Source organism: Mauremys reevesii, linkage group 3 (assembly GCF_016161935.1).
Source record: "Mauremys reevesii isolate NIE-2019 linkage group 3, ASM1616193v1, whole genome shotgun sequence".
In the NCBI taxonomy this organism is placed as follows: Eukaryota; Metazoa; Chordata; order Testudines; family Geoemydidae; genus Mauremys; species Mauremys reevesii.
The window spans coordinates 87,357,564-87,377,921 of NC_052625.1; the positions used below are offsets into that span (position 1 = coordinate 87,357,564).

A 20,358-nucleotide genomic window follows, 5' to 3' on the forward strand; every position below is an offset into this window, starting at 1 on the left:
AATCAGATAATTACTGTATTAAAAGGGGCCGGTTGAAGCCCTGAGGGGGCCCACCTGGGAAAAAGGTGCTGGGAAGAGATTGCAGGAAGTGCCTTCTGGGGTGAGTGAGTAGGGAGGCAAGCTTTTCCAGCAGGGAGGTTGGGGAGTAGACCTTGAATAACCAGGGAAGGTACTGGCTGAAGAAGAGTCCTAGACAAGGGTGGAAACTTTTTGTTTTTGTTAAAAATAATTTTTAAGTTTAGCTTGGCTAATTGTGACCTGGAAGGGTGAATAAAAGACTGTAAGTTACCTAGAGGGCTGAGTTCTCTGACAGGGAAACCACCATGGTGCTAGAGTGACTGTCAACAGGGGATGCTAGCTTAGCTGGGGGTTGCTGTCACCCCTGGTCACGACAGGGGTATACTGGCAGTGGATTCTGTTATAGGAGGGCAACATTCTCATCTCTCATTGCCCCTGTGGTTCCTTGTGGCTGATTCAGGTTTGATGTTGGTGAGCATGCTTAGCATGAAGGGGTCTGTGAGGAGGCTCAGTAGGGATAGAGCATGCTGAGTCCATAGGGGATGCTTGAGTTAGCTACTCAATTCTACAAACAAGTTTCAGCGTGGCAGCTGTGTTAGTCTGTATCCGCAAAAAGAACAGGAGTACTTGTGGCACCATAGAGACTAACAAATTTATTTGAGCATAAGCTTTTGTGGGCTACAGCCCACTTCTTTGGATGCTCTGTTAAACAAAATGAGGACTGGAAAGGGTGATTTTTTTTATTATTATTTATGGTTTATAACATGGTCCAGTTTGAGTGAGTTTTCCTTAGAGTAACAATTTGTGCACTGAGACTATTCCCCTGCTAAAATTCAAGTTCCTGCTGCAAGTCATGTTGGCATTGGAATTTTTTTTAAGCCAATGTTTTTGTATAATGGAAAAGTATTAGGCTACCTAAACGTGAACACAATTAAACATTTTACTGCAAATGGGGTCTCAGCAGTTCACTAATCAAATATCCTTGTTTGATATTAATCTTAATCCTTCTGAGTTTCTGTCCTCCTTTGTAACCACAAATACATTCACTGTGAATTTGTAGTTAATAATATTTTCAAATACAGATGTTGAAAAAAAATTAGAAGAACTAAATACTTTTCCACAACAAATATTTCCTTACTTTGTCTCTTTTATTTATGGAACCACTTGTTCTTATTTTTCAGTTCTCTAATATATTTAAAGAATCTTACTGTTAGTCTTAATACTCCTAGCTATTTGTGCTTCATTATTCCTTTGTGCACTTCAAATACCATTTTTCCATTCCTTTTGATTTTCCTTTTAAAACTAACAATGCTGTAGTCTTATGCTCCCTGTAATTTTTTTAGAGCTCCATTTTTACTTGCAATTAACTTAAGCAAGTTGTCACTCAGACTCATTGGTTTTGAAATTTTGTGCTTAATTTTGCATAATAGTATACACTCCCTTTGAGCTAACTCCATCACTTCTTTAAACTGTAGCTAGTTTTTATCTATGGTACTTCTATCAACTGTGCCAGTCTATTTCACTTTATTTCTCCTATTACAAGGTTTATCATATTGGAAGCTGAGCTCCTTCCAATGTATTTGGAACCTTATTAAAATGAGATCAGTATTCCTCAAACTATCCTTAAATGTATCTCTTCACCTTTTCCATAGCCTCCTTGTTCAAAACACTTGAAACTAAAATTTTATTGCTCCCATTATGCCTAGTGCCTGCTGATATAAAAACTGAGTCTCTACAGAATTCACAATCATGTGCTCTGTGGGACCGCTTGACTACTCCCCAATTGATTTGAGGTAAATTTTAAAATATTTAGTATCAGAGGGGTAGCCGTGTTAGTCTGGTTCTGTAGAAGCAGCAAAGAATCCTGTGGCACCTTATAGACTAACAGATGTTTTGCAGCATGAGCTTTCGTGGGTGAATACCCACTTCTTCGGATGCAAGCATGCTGCAAAACATCTGTTAGTTTATAAGGTGCCACAGGATTCTTTGCTGCTTCTTAAAATATTTAGTTATTCCTGTTTTTAATCTAATGGCACTATTTAATTTAACAAAGCACCTTTGAGGACACTTCATTACCCTGATGCAGAACTCAGTGAATATTTTATTTAAAGACTGCTTGGGGTCAGGTCCTCACCTAGAGCAAATTTGGAATAATGACCACTTAACTCACAGAAGATCTGCCCCTTTGCCCATCGATAAGTACTAGAGCTTAGAGCACTGGACTGAGTCAGGTGACCCTACTCTGCCACTCCTGGGGCATGTCTCTACAGGGGATTTTCAGCCCTTTACTCACTATTGGCTTGGCATTAGTATGACTCTGCCTCTGCTAGCAGCTAGCATAGATTAGTTGCAGGTGTGCTTACCACTGCCTTGAGCATCATTAATTGATTTTTTTACTTGGTGTTAAGCATGTCAATGCTTTTGAAAATCCCACTAGGCACCTAAATACCTTTTTAAAATCTAGTTCACAGTAATTAAAGACCTGTGCCAAGTCTGTGTGAGGCTTTCCATCATTACTACAGCTGCAGCAATGCTAGTGGAATGGTGAGGAAAAGCGGGTGCAGATGCAGCTTTGCTGTATGATCTTAGGCAAGTTACATAAACTCCTTGCATTTCAGTTCTACCTATCTCTGAAATGGGGATAATGATCTATACCCAAATCAATGACTTCATGAGCAATTTTGTTGGGTGACTAAGCAATAGTCTACTACCTCAATCTTTGTCTCTGTCACGGTCTGCCTTTCTCAGGAACATTCTGAGACCGCTTCTAAACTATAGCAATATGTCTGTTACTATGTCACTGGATATAACTGTCCTTGCCATCATTCGATGAGTGGTGTGTGTATCTATTAAAGGGTTTTTTATTACTAGGGATAGATGTGGTGATTTTGGCCTTTGAAAGATAGAATAATGCTAGAAACTGCAACACCCACCTGTATTATATTTGATTTCTTTCTGAAGAGCAAGCTCTAGCAGAATTTGGGTCTTTAAAATGGAAGTCTGTTCTGAAAAATGATTATAAAAATGGAATTGTGAGGTTTCATGTTTCTTGATCTGGAAGTCACTGAAATGCAATAATGTTTAGTTTACAATTAAGTCCCCCTCTGCACAACTCCTAGTCCTGCAAATTCAGCCTGGGACCTAATTTGCTTATCATCAGTAATTAAGGTTTTGCAGGCCCATTTAAACTCATAGCAACACCTATGCAAACCCATTGAAGGCAATGGATTTACACAGATTCCACTGACTGGAACAATCTGTTCAGGTACTACAGGGAATGAAGTCTTGCTTGCTCTTCCTTAGCTGTGGTGTTTTTGCAGGGCTAACAGGAATAATAAAGCAACAAAAACTATCTTTCATGTCTCCGTATACAAACAGAAGTTGAGTACTGTAATAAAGTGCTACTTTTACATCCTGGTATGTCAAGTTAGAACTGCACTTGCATCATCTCATTTGGATAAATAGTTTGGCCTCCTTTGTCCATCTTTAAAATAAGACACAAGTGTATGTGTGTGCGTGTGCACATATGTATGAGGGCCTGTTAATCGGTGTTTTCTAGTGCAAAGCTCACGTTTGACCTGTTGGCACAGTTCTCCGAGAATGTGCTCCTACACTAAAATGTTTTGTGTGGGGATTGATCATGCAAAGAGACTTAGTGATGGACACTTTCTAGTGCAAGCATGTGCAGCTGATCATTCTTGCTGGGACTGTTCTATTCCTCTCCTCAGTTCTAGTCTAACTAGTTAATCAATTGCTGTCGATGTCTGGCCCCAGTCACTGTTGTATCTGTGTTTTTTTAATTTTTAACTTTGCCTCCCAAATATTTAATCTCCCACATGCTCCTCCCTAACCAATACAAGGGAATGACTTGAGGTGTGTGTGTGTGTACATATTACTGAGGGGAAGATGAGGGAGGAGAATCTTGTATTTAATTGGGTTATGATTAAATCTGTGGTGGTTTGTATGTCTTCTGGGAGTGAGTTGTCATCTAGGCGCTGTTCCTGTGAAAGTTTCCAAAGGGCTTTGGCTATCAACATAGAGGCCTTGAAGTGGACACTGTACTGAAAGAGGAGCCAGCACAGAGAGCAGAGTATCAAGGCAATGTTTTCATGGTTACCTGGATTGCTAAACAGGCATTCTAATCACCTCTTGCACCAACTGGAGCTTTCTCAGTGTGTTTTCTCACTCCTAGATATGACTTTCTATAATAGCTAGAGCCATTTTTGTGCTTTGCAAAGCTTTGAGTCTTGTTGCATAATTTTTACTTTCACTAAAGCTGTTAGCCCATCTGTGATGAGTGTATGTAGCTCTCATATAATGGATAGATTGCTACTTAAATAGGTTTATTTTTGGGAATATTTTTTTTTGCAGTGATAAGATCATTGTGGGAAACTTTGCACAGTCCTCTTTCATTGCACAGCTCATATTACAGAGGGTGTGGCTTCAGGTTAGCACCCCCCCACACACATACAGTGCAAATGTATGTAGAAAATAACTTTAGTTGCTACCCCTCTTATTGACCTTTCATCTTCCATGTGCTATCAATAGTCCTGAAATATATTTGAGGGATTTATGTGGTACTCATCACTGTCCTGTCTAATAAGAGCTCTTGCTAGGTTCTGTTTCGTCAACTATTTGGATATAAAGAGGTTTTTCCCTTTATGTTTCAGATTCCATAGGAAGCTTTTTTCAAACTGTGTAGTTAGTCTCATTAAAACATACAATAGATTATAACCCAACCCCTTTTTATAGAATGTTTGGTGGAAGAAACACTTTCTTTTTTTCTCCAAGGGTAATGTGTTCTGTTAATCACCACATTTAAAGAGTTATTTACATTGAATTAAATACCAATTTTGATTGGTCTTTAAGCGTTAATGAAGGGAAGCACATCTGCTCAGTGGGTGGGAGGCTAAAACCTAGACTAGCTCTCTTGAGTTCAAGTAACAGCCAGGGTGGATGAACCTAATTTTCAAAGCATTATGAATGGGAAATCTCCTGGGAAGTTTGCTGCTGCAAGGAGAAGATCACTTTCTGCACCTTCTGGCTTTGCTACAAACAGATGTACTTTTATTGGGTTATTTTGATTGTATATACAGCTCAAAGAATGAAAAATAACTTTTTCTGATGCATTGATAACATCCTTCTAGGAAGGGTCTCCTGTTGCTTGGGGAAAGGATTTTGGAACAACTGTGGTGCCAACTCCAAGTCAAGTTGTAAAAGTTTTAGTTTCTTTCTGGAACTTGATAGTGTGGTGGGTTCCCTGTAGCCTGACAGCTGGGTTTGAGTGTGAGAGAAATGGTGCTGCATATGCTGCTGCCTGCACCCAGCCCAGGGAGAGAGCCACTCCTGGCTGCATTTAAAATTGTAGACAGTGTGGTCTCATTTGCTCAGACACCCTTCATGCTGTGAAGTGATTGAATTGCAGTGATGTCGGCAGCTCCTCTAATTGCACTTGTTTTGTTGATTGTATAGTGGTGGCACTTAAGCCCCACACACCTGACTTACGCTCTAGGCATATACACAACATCCGCACAATTATGTTAAGTTGCTCTCTGCCCCAATAGGCTTACTAACGTCCTTATTTTTGACAGCTGAGCTTTGTAAGTCGCATGACTTTTCCCTCTGCCACTTAGAAAGGTTCTGCAACTGCAGTGTGCAGATGGAACCAGTCCCTTCATTAGGGGGCCTGTATAATAAACCTCTTTGATTCACATATCCAGAGAGCTATATTTGTTGTGTGTGTTTGAAGCATGATAGTGCTCACAAGACCCACCTGCGAGCCAAACTCCAGGGTGCTTGGCATTGTACAAATTCATACTGATGCATGGCCCCTGTCATCAAGAACTTAATAGGCCAGGCAGGCAGGGTGGGAAACAAAAGTGCAGAGAGGTGAAGTGATTTGCTCAAAGTCAGACAGCAGATCAGTGACTTAGCCAGAAATAGAACCTGGGACTCCTCACTGCCAATCAAATGTCCTATCCCAGTAAACCATGCTGCCTCTTGAAGATTTGGAGAAGACAGGAGGGATGGGCAGGAGAGAAGAGTGCTTTGCTTTCCCACTAGTAGCTGTAAAGTGATCAAAGAGCTGAGCCTCTAAAATGGTGGGCACTGGTGGTTATAGTGATTCTTTGTTTTTCAGATAGAATAGAAGAATTTCCCTGTTTGAGTCATAAACGTAAGAAACGTGTAAAAGCTATTGCAGCTAATTTGCCAGCAGCCAGGTCTGCTCTGATCAACATAGAGCTGAGCATGTTGGGACATGCACCCTCTATGGATTACACCCTTGGTATTAAAATTGACCCACTCAACTTTTTATGGCAGACAGTTAGTTTTATGGTGTCGGAAATGACATTTCTAGTCAATACAAAGAAATTACTTTCCAAGAGACGTGGGAGCTTATTAACTGGGCAGGGGAACTAAGACTGTCAAACACAGAATGTGATACATGTGAAACAGCAGATCAACAAAGTGACACTGAATTGGCATGAAAAATCCTATAATGTTAAGGGACACCATGGAAAGAAAACAGACTTGGAAAAAATCTTGTGTAAGACAATCTAGGCAGCAGTGTTGCATATCAGTCTAATGACAAGCCAAGTAAAATGTCTGTCTGTAGCAACTATTGAATGACAGAATTATTATACAGTCCTTGGAAGAATGGGCAGGAGGTGGATGAGAGAAAAATTAAGATTAAAATAAAACTGCAGTTGTCACACCTATAACCTACAGTAAGAAGCCAGATAACCTAAGTATTAGATTTAGGGTTGCCACCTGTCTGTTTTTCCACCTGGAGAGTCAGGGTTTCGGTTAGTGTCCGGGTGCCATTTGACAAGCCCTGATATCTGTTTGGTTTTTTTTCCCATCTGGATAGTGGGGGGAGAGGCAGAGACTTGGAGAAGAGGCAGAACAGGGGTGTGGCCTCAGGGGTTTGGTTACCAGTCATCAAAAAGGTGGCACCCCAATTAGCTTCTGAAGGCATAATAGCACTCCTTTGGGTTAACAAAGTGTTGAAGGTATTGGCACTGGCTAGGTTTTTATATTCAGAATTGTGAGATTACCTGCTTGTTTCATCTTTACCAAGAATAGGTAATCAAAAAAGGAGCATAGCTGTTATGCTTTGTGTGGTATACACCCATGTATCTTGGTAATGGCCAGTTTCCATAACACTTGAACAAATTTTGGGTCTTCAAATGCCAAGAGCTTTAATAGTGTTTGAGTGGCCATATCTTTTGTAGATCCTTTCATTTCATTGTAGAGCCTCTCTCTTGGAGGTAGGCAAGCAGTCAATCTTTGCAGCTTCTTTTCTTTTGCATTGGATGGTACCTCTGGGGCCGTGTTTTTAGGTAATGTCCGTTCTACTTTGTCTAAGATGCCTCGGTTGCATTCCATAGGTTTCCAACATTCCTTCAGCTTACTACTGTTCTTGAAATTGATTTAAACTGCCCCATTTTAACAATATCAATATATAATTTGAAAGATAAAACTATTTTACAATGCCTTCAATATTTCATCTTTTGATACAATGTATGGTCATATTTATATTGTTTTTTATTTTCCCTTTGCCCAGACTTTTGGATTGTAATACAATTCAAAGTGTATAGCATATGAATCACGCTTATCTGAATTGGTCACATTTTTGGGATTCTGGACTTCCATCACACAATGGCTGGCTGGGAATACAAAATCTCTAAAATAAAAATGTCTGTGGCCACCAAGTAAATCATGTTGCAATTCTTATTTACATCCATAGATTATGGCTGGCTGACTGGAGCAGAAGAACATTTCTGTATACTTTCAAATAAAAATTCCGAGTATTGAGAGCTTATTTTCTATGCTACAGTTAGGGTATATTCTGAAAACAATCTAAGAGTGGGTTGTGTGTGGTTTTGTTTTTTAGCTTTTGTAAAATGATCATCCATTTAGAATGGCTCATTAATTTAAACACTGAGGCCCAGATTATAAACTGGTGTAAACTGAGGTATTTGTACGAAAGTCAGTAGAACTATGCCAGGTCACACAAGCTGAAAATATGGGTCTATACAGTTAGTACATTTCATTAATTAGGTAATAGAAAATGAACCCGAGCCTACAACAAAATGTATGTGGGCTTTTGAATGGCAGTCAGTTTTCTTTGGAAGCATGAAATGTTTGATTTCCATTCACATTGCAATTGACACTACATTGTTCTATAATCAAGATAAAACACACCAGTATATTTGTAGTATTCAAATATTACAAGATTTACCATCTGCTGGTTTCCGGTTTGCATTTGAACACTAAAATTATTTTGAACTGTTTTTAACAAATGGCTTTGAAAGTCTTTTTTTAAACAAAAGTGAACTATTTTTGTGGATGAGATACAAATATTTCTTGTAAATAGTTCAATATCTGTAATATGTACACAGCTGTTGTGGATCATCATTTTCTGTTGTAACTCCGATCTGAAGAGACAGATCTTTTCCTAACAGTCTACATCAAAAAGTAGACCAATGTAGAATATGTTCTGTTCTTTATAATTTGTTGCCATAAGCTCAAGAAGGCTATTGTTCATTCCCTTTTGTTGTCCCAAATGTCTGATAGGAAAAGAAGGGGGAGAAATTTGGACAGAAGTCTTCATTAAGATCAAGAGTAGACTATAAATTATTGTGCTTTGGGAGCCTGGTCCTGGCTCACCTGGAAATAAATGACAGCATATCTGTTGACTGCAGTGGTATAGGATCAAACTGTGTTTCAGTATTTGTAGAATGCTGAAGTAAACAATCTTAACTTTATATTCCCTTGAAAACGCTAGCCAATGGACTATTGGTATGTAACTTCAGATTGAAAATATTATGTTGAGCAGGTGGGGCAGGATAGGAATGCCAAGTGAAGTCTACATACCTTGCTTAAGGCCAACCCTATCCTCTTTCTGGTGTTTGGCTTTGCTGGTCCACACAGGGACATAGTGTGAAGCAAGGGAGGGTGTGAATATACAGCACACTAACATGCCCAGCACTAAGTTTTAGTTTTATATATGTATCGTAAAGGTAGACCAGGAAAATAATATGAATAGACTTGTCATATCATTTCACATGCGTCTTTGACATTTACTTCATTATTTATATATTTACATACTGCTTTACAGACAGCTGTGAAGTTAATTCCCTATCTGCAGATAGCTTACAGTCCAAGACCATGATCCTGCAAAGACCTACTCATGTGCTTAACTTTAAGTACATAGGTAGTCCCACTGAAATCAATGGGATTTAGTGTGGAATTTAGTTTAAACGTGTGGAAATCTTTGCAAGATTAACATCAGCCCTAAATGAAGGACATGTACCAGAACTGTCAAACCCAAGCATTCAAAAATCATGAATCAGGCCCCAAGAATCATGCACTTTAAACAAAATTGGTAACTTTGGGATGATTCTTATTTGCTTTTGGCTCTCTGAGCCTTTAGAGTACATTCTGGTCATGTTTTCAGGTTTTTTCTCTGCAACCAGGAGGATTAGAAACTGTTTTTAAACTAAAGCTGCTCTGCTCATATAATTACATGACTCCAGAAGGTGAGACCTTAAGAAATGCACCAGATACTGTGAGACTATCACTAAAAGTGTACAAGTTGGAAATGCTGTGTCACCAGTGGCAAAAGCGGCAGACACGTTTTTGTTTTCCGTATGTTTGCAGAGTTAATGCCTGTTCTTCCTTGCCCTCCACCTCCAAAGATTATTTTAGATCTATCCTTTCCATCATGTAAAAAACACAAAGGCACTTTGACAATGGATCTTGAGGGAATGGACTGACTACCCTATACAAATACCATGCTTTCAATGTAATGTGCCACTTCCTGATTCCACTTATTTATACCATTATACACTGCTACTAGTGTTGCCAGTTGGGTGGTAATTAAAAACTGTACACTCCAGCAGGAGTGCTGTAACCTCCCTTGCCTCACCTTTTCCACTGAGGACTCGTCCCTGTCCACTCCTCTTCCCTCCCTCCGCCCCATCACTCGCTGCTTTTCCTCTTCCCTCCATCTGCCCAGATCAGGAGGGACTTGCCTGTGGGGCTGTGAGCTGCAGATGCCCAACGCAGGTAGGAGGCCGCCCCAGCTGAGGATGGGCTGGCATGGGTGATGACCTGGCACCTCCCCCCCGCCCCCCAGTTACTTGACTTTGAGTGTCCAGTCAATAGATCTGGCCAGACACGGTTTCGGCTGGACTTTCTGGTCAAAAATCAAGCACCTGGCCATCCTAGTTTTGGACCAGATGCGCCTTATAGTCACTGGCTCTTATTTAGGGCAGTATAGAATGCTCCTCCTGAGAGGGAGCTCTTGCTGAAATTGTATCTCCTGAAGCACAATTTCTTGGAGTTCTCGGTTCCTTAGATGGGAGCCAGCTGCATTATCCCTATGTTGTAAGCCAGCTTTGTGTGCGCATGGTGGTGAAGACAAGGCTATAGCCCTACCTCCACTCAGTTCCCTTTGGGATGGTTTTTCTATGAGTGCTCTAGAAGAGGGAAATTCCTGCTGTCCCCTGATTATGTGGTCTGCAGTTGTTTGGTCCTTGCAATAGGATAGTGGAAAAGCTTCTGGCACTGCTTCTCCACCCCCTGCCTCTTTCATGCCTGTGCAGGGGTCAGCCACAACCTAGCTTTTAATGGGTTTTATTACAGGAAAAATACTTCAATAGACTTCTGTATAATTTGAGATAATTAAAAGCGGTATTTGCATTATTTCTATTACGACTACTAAGGGAAATAGTTTTTCCAGTTTTTAGTGTGCATGAGAATTTCACTCAATTTTTTTTTACATATACTTAGTATAAATTTGACCCAAATGTGTGTGTGAATAATATTCCATATGTCTGTTAGAAAGTACAGCATGTACTTAACTAGGCCATAATTATACACTAACATTCTGCGATTGATGGACATGCTGCATCATGATTGTTCATTCCTTATTTGCTTTCATTTATGCATTGCAAGATTTAAAACTATATATTTGTATTGTGCAGTTTCTTTGCGCTCCTAGGAGTATTTTTCTAATTTTAGGCATTGGGAAAGAATTTTCTGTACCACTTGGTTTCTTCTACATATTCTCTATCAGATAGTGTTTTTTAATTAAAATTTGTTTGGGTTTTTTTGCAGCTTTTCTCAAGTTATTTTTCAAGACTTGCAAATTGCCATATCATAGATTCATTAAAAACTGAACTTCTGTGAATTCTTATCTCACTTCTCAGTATATTTTAAAAAACTTTTATAGATGACAGTAGATCTTCTGCTAATATATAATGGTACTCTACAGTTCATAATATACTGTACAAATTAAAATATAAGCTTGAATAAACCATCGTGACAGTTCACTCTTATATTTAAGATATACTTGTATTACTATAGGTGTGATAACACTTGTCGATTTTAAGAAAAACTGACAATTTAGGTACACGATTTAACATTGTTCTGTACCCACTTCAAAAGTTTTTAAAGTCTTATGAATCACCTTATAATTTTTAAGTCACATCTGGAAAATATGTATCACATAAGTAATTGTTCTTTTTAAAAAGAGAATAGTTTAAACATCACAAGGCTGGATTCTCAGTTGGCAAAGTTCACTTTTTGCCTCTTAGGCTTATGCAGCACAAAGCTTACTAAACTGGCCAGAGGTTTCCCTTCCACAGAAGAAATTCTGTAGGAGGAATCTCTGCAGGTGCAAAACCAACAGAAGCAGTGTAGCTGCCTCCTGTGCCAACTTTTCCTCTGCAGTCTCCCCACCTGTGGTGTAAGCAGGAGTGGGGGGCCATGGTAGAGCTGTGCTCCACAATGCTTGATCCCTAGCTAATACAAACTCAGTTGTCAAGAGTGGCAGAAGTTAGAATAGCTGGGGGCTCTCCCAGTGGGGTCAAACTACCAAGGTTAGGGAACCACAACTAGTGCAGGGTGGAGCCACAAGGAACCATGTCTAAGTGTAGGTTGGACTTACTGGAGAATTGAGGCCATAATTATCTTGGTACAATATTAATGCAGATTATGAAGAATATTTAGGAAATGGAATTTAACCTGGTTCCTCGGTTTCCTGATTTATCTTATCAAATACCTCCTAAGTCTTCTGATGCTGTCTGTGCATTCATAATTCACATCAGCTGTGAGCATGTCCAACATAAACAATCTCCCTCTTCTAATATGGAAGCATGGTATGTTGTCCCCTCAGGAATCGTTAGTACAGCATCATGACTTTGGGGAGATAATGTGGTTTGTTGGTTAAAGCAGGGAACTGGGAATTAAAACTCCTCAGTTCTAGTCTCCAGTTGGCCACTAACTCAATGTGTGACCTTGTCCAAGTCGCTTCAGCCCAAATTTTGAAAAGTGTCCACTCACCTTGGGTGCTTCTGGTGTAGGGTTACCACCTTTTGAAAAGCAAAAAGAGGGTGCCCACTGCAACTCCAGCCCCACAGCAACTCCACACCTTCCTCGCTTCAACAGCCACTTCTAGTATCTAAAGAGAACATCATTTTTTCTTAAACGGCAGCAGAGGGAACACTGCACCATCTTTAGCGGGACACACACTTTTAACATTTGATATCTTGGCGTATTGTGGTGATAATACAAATCTTTAGACCACTTAAAAAAAACCAAACAGCAAATTAATTTTTTTTCTGGCAACTGTCAAATCCGTATAAATCTTGGTCACATCGATCAAATATTGGCCAGATAGTAACCCTACTCAAGTGGGGAGGCCCAAGTTAAGATGATGCATGGGGCCTAATTGTCAGAGTTGCTGAGAACCTGCATTTTCAATTTTCCAAATTTAATGCTTCTGATAACTAGGCCATTGGTGTCTTTCTAGAATGCCCCAAACCTGAGGCATTCAAAAGAGTTATTAAAATGTCTCATTTACATCATGGTGGTATATAAAGGCCCCAAGCAGGTTGAGGCTCATTGTGCTAAGTGCGATATAAACATAGAATAAAGGACAGTCCCTGCCCCAAACAACTTACTAGTAGACACTCATTAAGCTGGTTGCCCTTAGCGCTGCTGTCTATTACCCATCTGTGAAAAAGGTGATGTTCTTAATCAGTCACTTCTATAGCATCACAGATGTAGGCTGTGTTACATAAAAGCTGCTGCAGCAGGCGTGGGCATATCTGAAGTAATTCACTGAGGACCTTGTAAAAATTGTTTTTAAAAAGGGTATTTAGCAGAAGATAAAGAACTGCATGTAAAATGAAACTCGACAGCTTGACAGCCCATTTAACATCATGCTTACAGGGGGCATTTCAGGTCAGTTAAAACAGTATAAAATATGGTGCAAACCAGGTCAGTCTGGTCAGTGTTTGCAAGAATACAATATTTATTTCTAAATAAATGATTATAATGAAATAATTTTATATTTATATAACCTGTAATATATCTTTTTTTTTGTTTTTTTTGTTTTGTTTTTTTTGGAACCTTGTTCTTTCACCCCTGCCCCTTACCCCTCATTGTGAGTTCTAGGCAAGAAATGATCAAATGCCCTTCTTTTTCAGCACAATGTAGTTGGTACCCATGGGAACATACCACAGTGACACACCTTTTTCTCTGCCTGGAAAATGTTCTATTTGCCTCTAAAATGAAGCTACTTTACTTTCAAAAAGAAAAGTATAAATATCCTTTCTATATCTGCTTTAGCCGTTTGAAGGGTCTAAATGAGTTGATGCTTCACGTTTATTTTGTTTAGTGAGGAGCCCTGAACAAATGCTCCAGATCCAAACAGCCCTGACCTTTGTTTGAAATCTGGATCCGATTTTTTGTAGTGTCAATCCATCCTTAATTTTTTTCATTAAAAGGTGCTTCTTTGTTTTGGTGTTTGTCCTTTAGGAGTGAATTATTAACTGGTCATTTAATACAGTTCAGAGACTAGCAAGGTCTGATACTGTTAATGCTGTAGGTATATTCGCTTTCAGTGAAATCTGACATTTTGTAGGAGACCTTGTGTAACCCCCCCACACCTTTTGGGTGTGGTGTTCTGTCCCATTAGTGGCATTGAGACCACTTGGAGAGCAAGATTAATGAGTCTGCTCTGCCACCTCAGCTAAGAGCCAGTTGGCTTTCAGCTCATGCAGTAGAGACCCATGCACTGAGGTCTCAGGTTCGATTCCGCCCACCGATTATTGGGGTCTGTCGATGTTACACTTGTATATGATAAAGGTATTCTCAAGAAGAGCTCTCCCTGACTAGGGAAGACCCTGGCACAGATGTGTAATGTACCTGATACTACACAAAATACTGGTAGATTCCTATGGAGAAATCTTGCTCTCATATCTGAGCTTGCCAGACCACACACTGTTAGTCAAGGAAATGATCTCTAAAACCAGGAAACTTGATGTGGAGCTGAAGAAAGCAAGAGAAATTCCTGCCAGAGAAAAACAACAAAGAATGTTCCTATCCAAAGTACAGGGCAGAGGGTCATCCAGATGATCCTAGACATGCCAGGACGCAGTCTGATAGTGATTTTATATTTTGGATAGCATGCATTCTTGCTCTCATGAACAATAATACTAAACAGAATAACACCTGCACCTGCCACAGCCAGCTGAAATGAATAGCTGAAATAGCATGTAGGCACCTTTTGGCTAGATCTATAAAAGTTTAAAATAGAAAGAAGGATAGGTTTTTGTGTGGATTTCTTTTTATTTTGTTTGAGCATTAGCAATTCAGGGCCAAATCTTGAGCCACCCATCTTTTGTCTCTGAAGTCAAAGGAAGTCTCAAATACTTGCACTTTACAGGATTTGATCCTAACAGTGTTGACGTGGGTTAGAAAACTAACTACTTCTTCTTTCAGAGTTGTGTGTGGATGGGAGAAGCCTCTTTGGCTATTCTATGCAACACCACACCTCAGCAGGACATCAAGTAAGAACATGTCTGAAGAAACCCAAAGTCAGGATTTCCATCACCAAAAGATATTTTCATTCTCTGAGGACATTAATCTAGCAGATTCTGAAAGTTGCCCGTTAACCACTGCCACATACACCACTACCTCGATATAACACAACCCGATAAAACACTAATTTGGATATAATGCGGTAAAGCAGTGCTCCGGGGGGTGGGGCTGCGCACTCCGGTGGATCAAAGCAAGTTCAATATAACGTGGTTTCACCTATAACATGGTAAGATTATATTTTTTTTTTGCTCTCAAGGACAGCGTTATATCGAGGCAGAGGTGTATTTTCTTGCCATAATGTTAGAGTAAGACCAAGGTGTGTGCGTGTGGGTGAGTGTGGTGGTGTTGTTGTTTTTTTTCATGATGTTGCAATATCATGTAGCATTTTGAGGTATATTGCTTCTTTCAAAGCTGTATGAATTAGATGCCAGCCCTGTAAGATGCTCTAACAGAAATTGAGGGTACTCAGGAGTTTGCCAGGGAAGTGCCTATCATTGTACCTAAGTGTGGAGATTTTACCAGGTTTGGTGGTGGACCCAGTTTCCTTTTCCCAGGAATAGAAGGCAACCTCTGCTCCACAGATGGAATAATAAGATAGGAATGTTGTGAGCAGATCGTTGGGGGAAACTTCCACCAGAGCCCGTTTCCATGGATTTTACTGCTAGATATGGGTTGATCTAGGCCATTGTTTGTTCTAAAAGTTAACACTTTCTTATATACTTGAAACCCAAATCATATAAACATTTTATCAACTGTTTGTTTTAGAGGTAAAATATTTGACTGAACAAAGGGAGAGGAGGAGGAGAGGAGTTGATAGTGATGACAGAGGGTCGGAAGGGTGTAACTGATCTTCCCCTCCCCCTGGGGCAAAGGCTGAGTAGAAGTAGAAACAAAATGAACACCTGGAACTAAGAATTGAAACACTGGACCATCTTAATTGATGGACGTTTGAAGAGGTGAGGTGAGCATTAATGAGTTTGTTTGTTCAACACTTTGGAAAAAGGGTGAGAAGCTGTATGTGTTAAATATTGCTTCTGAGAAAGCACCGAAACAGAAGGATGTGAGGCTACATCTTAATCCAGTTCAAGTCAATGGCAAAATTTTCATTTATTTCAATTGAACCAGGATTTGAGCTGGGCAAGTCACCAGAAGAGGCTCACTTGTATGAGGACATATAAACGAGTCAGAACTGTGTTTTGTGGGAAAAGTAGCACCCATATACAGAGGCCCTGTGGCTTGGTGATTATAGCATAATTTATTATACCACTGTTTAGAAATTTGGACATAATATTGAGGTCAGTGGGAAGAGAGAAGATTCTTAGTGGTTATGTGGCAGGGAGGAAATGTATCTCAGAACATTCACTGGTTTTATAACTGCTTATCAGTTTTGTTTTTGTTTTTTTTGTGGCCGATCCAGAATGTATTTGTGTCCTCAGAATATGAAAAGTTGACATAGGTAAATGAAGGGTTATGGAACAAAGGGCCTCATTTACCACTCCATTAAATCATTTTTATGCTGGTATGACTTCAGCAGTGCATAAAACAGGAGTAATGGAGTGGTAAATGAGTCCCCAAATTTCTACAACACACTTGTTCTTTTCACACAAACTTTTGCCCACAATAAGCGCTAGACCTAGAAGAGTGTAGATGGCTAAACCACAAAGCTCAGAGACAGATCTGTAAATTAACCCAATTGCCTTGAATTCACACAAGATTATGAGGATCCAGTTCAGGCTGAAATATTTTGTTAGTGCTATTTAAAAATTGAAGACAGAAAATAAAAAAGTGAAATGCTAACGAACCCTTTAAGTTATCTTTTTTTGGGGGGTGGGGGTGGGGAGGGGAAGCAATTTCACTGTAACTGGAATTAGTTTGTCCATTGCTGTTCCTTGAAACAAATTCCAAATTGTTTCTCCTCACTTGACTGTTTCATTGTGCTTGGGTGCATTGTTCAGAGATTCCAATATATAGGGAAATTTATGTAAATGTCCCTTTTATCTTAATAGTTTTATTATATGCTATACAAAACCAGAACAAAATTGAAAGATCCTTATACCAGATTCATCTTGCTTTGTGACTGGAATATACTATAGCAATTAGTAGCATATGGGATCTTGAAGAGCAAGTTTTGTTTGTTTTTTTATTATAAGGGGGCTCAGTTTATCCAAATACAGTGGGAGAACATTGAGTTTATTTGGATATATGGGAGGTTGTATTTGTACAAAAAGGTGGGAGACTGCAATGCAAATAATGGATGTTGGAGGCCATAACACAGCTATGGTTAATGAGGACTGAGGAGAGTTTAGATCAGATCATTTAATTACATTCATAAATAAAATATTTTAGTTGTAATATTCCAGATGCTCTCTTTGGATTCCATGTCCTGTGTGTATGCCCAGGTGCTTTCATTTACAATTGCTGTCCTCTTCCAGTCAACAGACTCAGTTTACATGTGCAAGAATAACACATCACTTGTTTTTAATCTTTCTGTGATCAGAGGTTGAGGGGAAGAGGAAGGAGGTTGTGAATTCACACCAGTGTGGTGAGATCTAACCCAAGAAGAGGGTAGTGACTGAATTGTGAAATGCAATTATTTAAATTAATGAAATGATTTTAAGGTTTGGTTTTCTGAGAGTTGGTTTCCTAAACACGCTAAATAGATAAAACGTGAGGTCTCAGCTTTTACAAGGACAGACTTGTCCAGCTCATTAGCAAATTAATTAAAGCATCTTTAAAATGCACTATTGATATTCGTGCGTGAAAGAGGTCTGACTATATCTCCACTGGATGTCAGTAAAAGTCAAGGGACAGAAAACAAGGTGCTGCATGGCAAGCCTATTAATCTCAATTATGTAGAAATGTCAGTTACAGACTAACCAAAGCCTGTAGAAGTATTGTATGAACTACTCAAAGTATGGCATAGCAAACACTGCTCAAGTCATCTCTGTGAGTCAAACTTTATTTTAAAATAGAATAAATGTGGAGGATTTTTCAGATTGCAGCCAATGGTGGATTGCAAAAAAAATCCAACATTCTCTCAAAATTTCAGGTTTTTTTTTTAAAGGTGAATTGAAAAACTTGTTTGAAAGATACTAAAAGAAATAGCAGGTCTGGCTGTTTAACACGGCATTTAAGTGTATTTTAGCAAATTCTTGCCTGAAGACACTGAGAAATTTAAGCAATGGGTTACCTGGCTGAGTGGCACAGCACGTACTACATATAAATTAAAATTAGAAGGAGAAAATCTATATTTATGGCACTTGCGATGTCGCTCAGACTGTCAGACACAAGGAAGCCTGCTGCTCAGAGGTCTCAGGATCTGAGAACTTAACCTAGGGTACCTCATGATCTACCACCATGAATTTATCTGGCAGGGCACCCCATCACTCACTCACTTTTTTTTTTAAGTGTTAAACTGTGTCCCTTCTAGGTGACAAGTGGAATTTCAAATCCAGTTAGCTAACTGGATTATTTTTAAAAGAAACTTTTCCTAACGAAGACAAGGTCTCAAAGGTGTGGTAACTGTCTCAAATTCCTGTCCAAAAAATCATAGTTGTATAGAACTAGATTAAATCTAGCACCGGAGAAGCAAATTGTACATCCTTGCAACAGTAAGGTTCCTTAAAAACACAAACACACACACACAGAGTGCATGGGGGGCAGGGGGATTCTTTTGGGGGCTTTCCATGGGGAAAGGCAGTTTAATTTGCTGTTGAGTTTATAGGAAACCCATCACCAGACTCTCTGCTGAAGGGATGTGCTAAATGAGTGCATACACTGGCCACACGTGTTTTCCAGACAGTGTTGCTCTGTTTTTTGGGTGATGGTGACCGAACCCCTGGAGTCCTCTAAGTTCAGGCCTGCTGACAGCAATTCTGGGCCCCAGGGCAGAACAATCAGTGGGCCCCCATGCATGCACAAGCCGCATCCATGTGGCCATGGTCTGCCTGACGTTTGGGTGGTGCTGCTGGCTGGTGCCCAGCGAGCTGCTGGCATCGCCAGGACTTCCACATGCCCGCCTGGTAGGGTTGCCAATGGTCTAATTGCACAAACCTGAAGACCCTTGCCTGCTCCTTCCCTGAGACCACGTCCCTCTCCCACCCCTTCTCCAAGGCCCTGCTCACTCTATCCCACTACCTCTGTCACTCGCTTTCCCCTGCCCTCACTCACTTTCACCTGGCTGGGGCAGGGGGTTGGGGTGCGGGATGCAGGCTCTGGGTGGGAGTTTGGATGTGGGCTGTAGGCTAGGGCAGGAGGTTGGGGGTCAGGGAGTGGTGCAGAGCGAGGGTGGGCAGGAAGACTGCCTTAGCCCTGCTGTGCTGCTGGTGGTGGCCAGGGGCCCCTGGGCCCTTTTAAATCACCCAGGTCCCTGGGTAATTGTCCCTTTGTCCCCCCTGTTGGCGGGCTTGTCTCAATTGTAAGAAGGCTGCAGCCTGTCAACAAGTGGCTTCATCCCATGCACCATTTCATGGCCTCAGGGGCCCTGTGAGTGCCCTGTCATCTCAGTTTACCCTCTTGGTTCCTCAGTGAATTAAAAGTATTTACAAGTCCAGTCACACCAGCTCTCCTTTGGGTCTGGTTCATGAACTTAAAGTTAAAAAATAAACAGGAAAGCCTTCCCTGCAGCCTTCAACTGGGCACAACCCCTGGTCTAGGCAGGGTCCTTCCTGTTTTAATAGGCCTGTCCCAGCCCTTCATAGCTGGAGTAGCTCTCCTGTCTCCCACTCCCTGCAGTCTCTCTACACCCTCCTGAGCTCCTTTCCCTCACCAGCTTTGCAGCTTCCTGCTTCCCTTTATCGGGAAGATATAGTCAGACCTGTAGTCCATACCTAGCTGATTCTAATTAGACCCCACATCTCATTCCAGGTGTGGCAGGCAGGACAGGCTGGCTCTAGGTCACCAGGCCATAAGGGAGCAGGACACGCAGTTACACAGCCCCTCTTCCAGAACCTGCATCTACATTGGGATGAATTTAGCCCAGAGATTCTGAGCAGCATATATGGTCGGCTTAAGTGTGAGACTGTGACTGTGACCGAATCAGTAGGTGCATGTTCTGGAAAGTGCACTCATAAACTGAGTGAAGCAACTTCGTGAAAGCATTTGACTCCTGATGAGAATGACAGACTCCCAGAGGCTGATGAACATGTCAGTGATTCATCTAATGATTTAATCCTTTTTGTGTTTTACAGTAACTTCACTAATGAAATTTACTGTCATAAAATTTCTACACTTAAAAATTCTTTTGTTTCTTTTTCAGAGTAGATATGCAAAACTTGATGACCCCCTACTGTTAGGGCCTGATTCAAAAGCTATAGAAGTCAATTGGAATCTACCCATTGACTTCAGCAACCTTTGGATCAGGCCCTTAATGTGTGAAGGACTCTTAATTGATACGTAACTTTGCAGTTGTACTGCATTGTGGTAGTCAGCTGGTAGCCTCCA

At 40.4% G+C, this 20,358-nt stretch overlaps 1 long non-coding RNA gene across 18 annotated transcripts in view; it reads left to right on the forward strand.

Moving 5' to 3' along the window:
- The window catches only part of LOC120400774, a 276,808-nt gene that overhangs the window by 136,939 nt on the left and 119,511 nt on the right, over positions 1-20,358 (forward strand). For 6 of the 18 annotated variants that reach the window (XR_005596062.1, XR_005596063.1, XR_005596058.1 and 3 more), the window contains exon 1: positions 48-100. The exons of 2 other annotated variants lie outside the window; for them this stretch is intronic. This is a non-coding gene — a long non-coding RNA (uncharacterized LOC120400774). Of the gene's footprint in view, positions 1-47; positions 101-221; positions 281-1,771; positions 1,812-20,358 lie in introns of those variants that run through there. 10 more of the 18 variants (XR_005596064.1, XR_005596059.1, XR_005596061.1 and 7 more) reach the window with 5 other exon arrangements.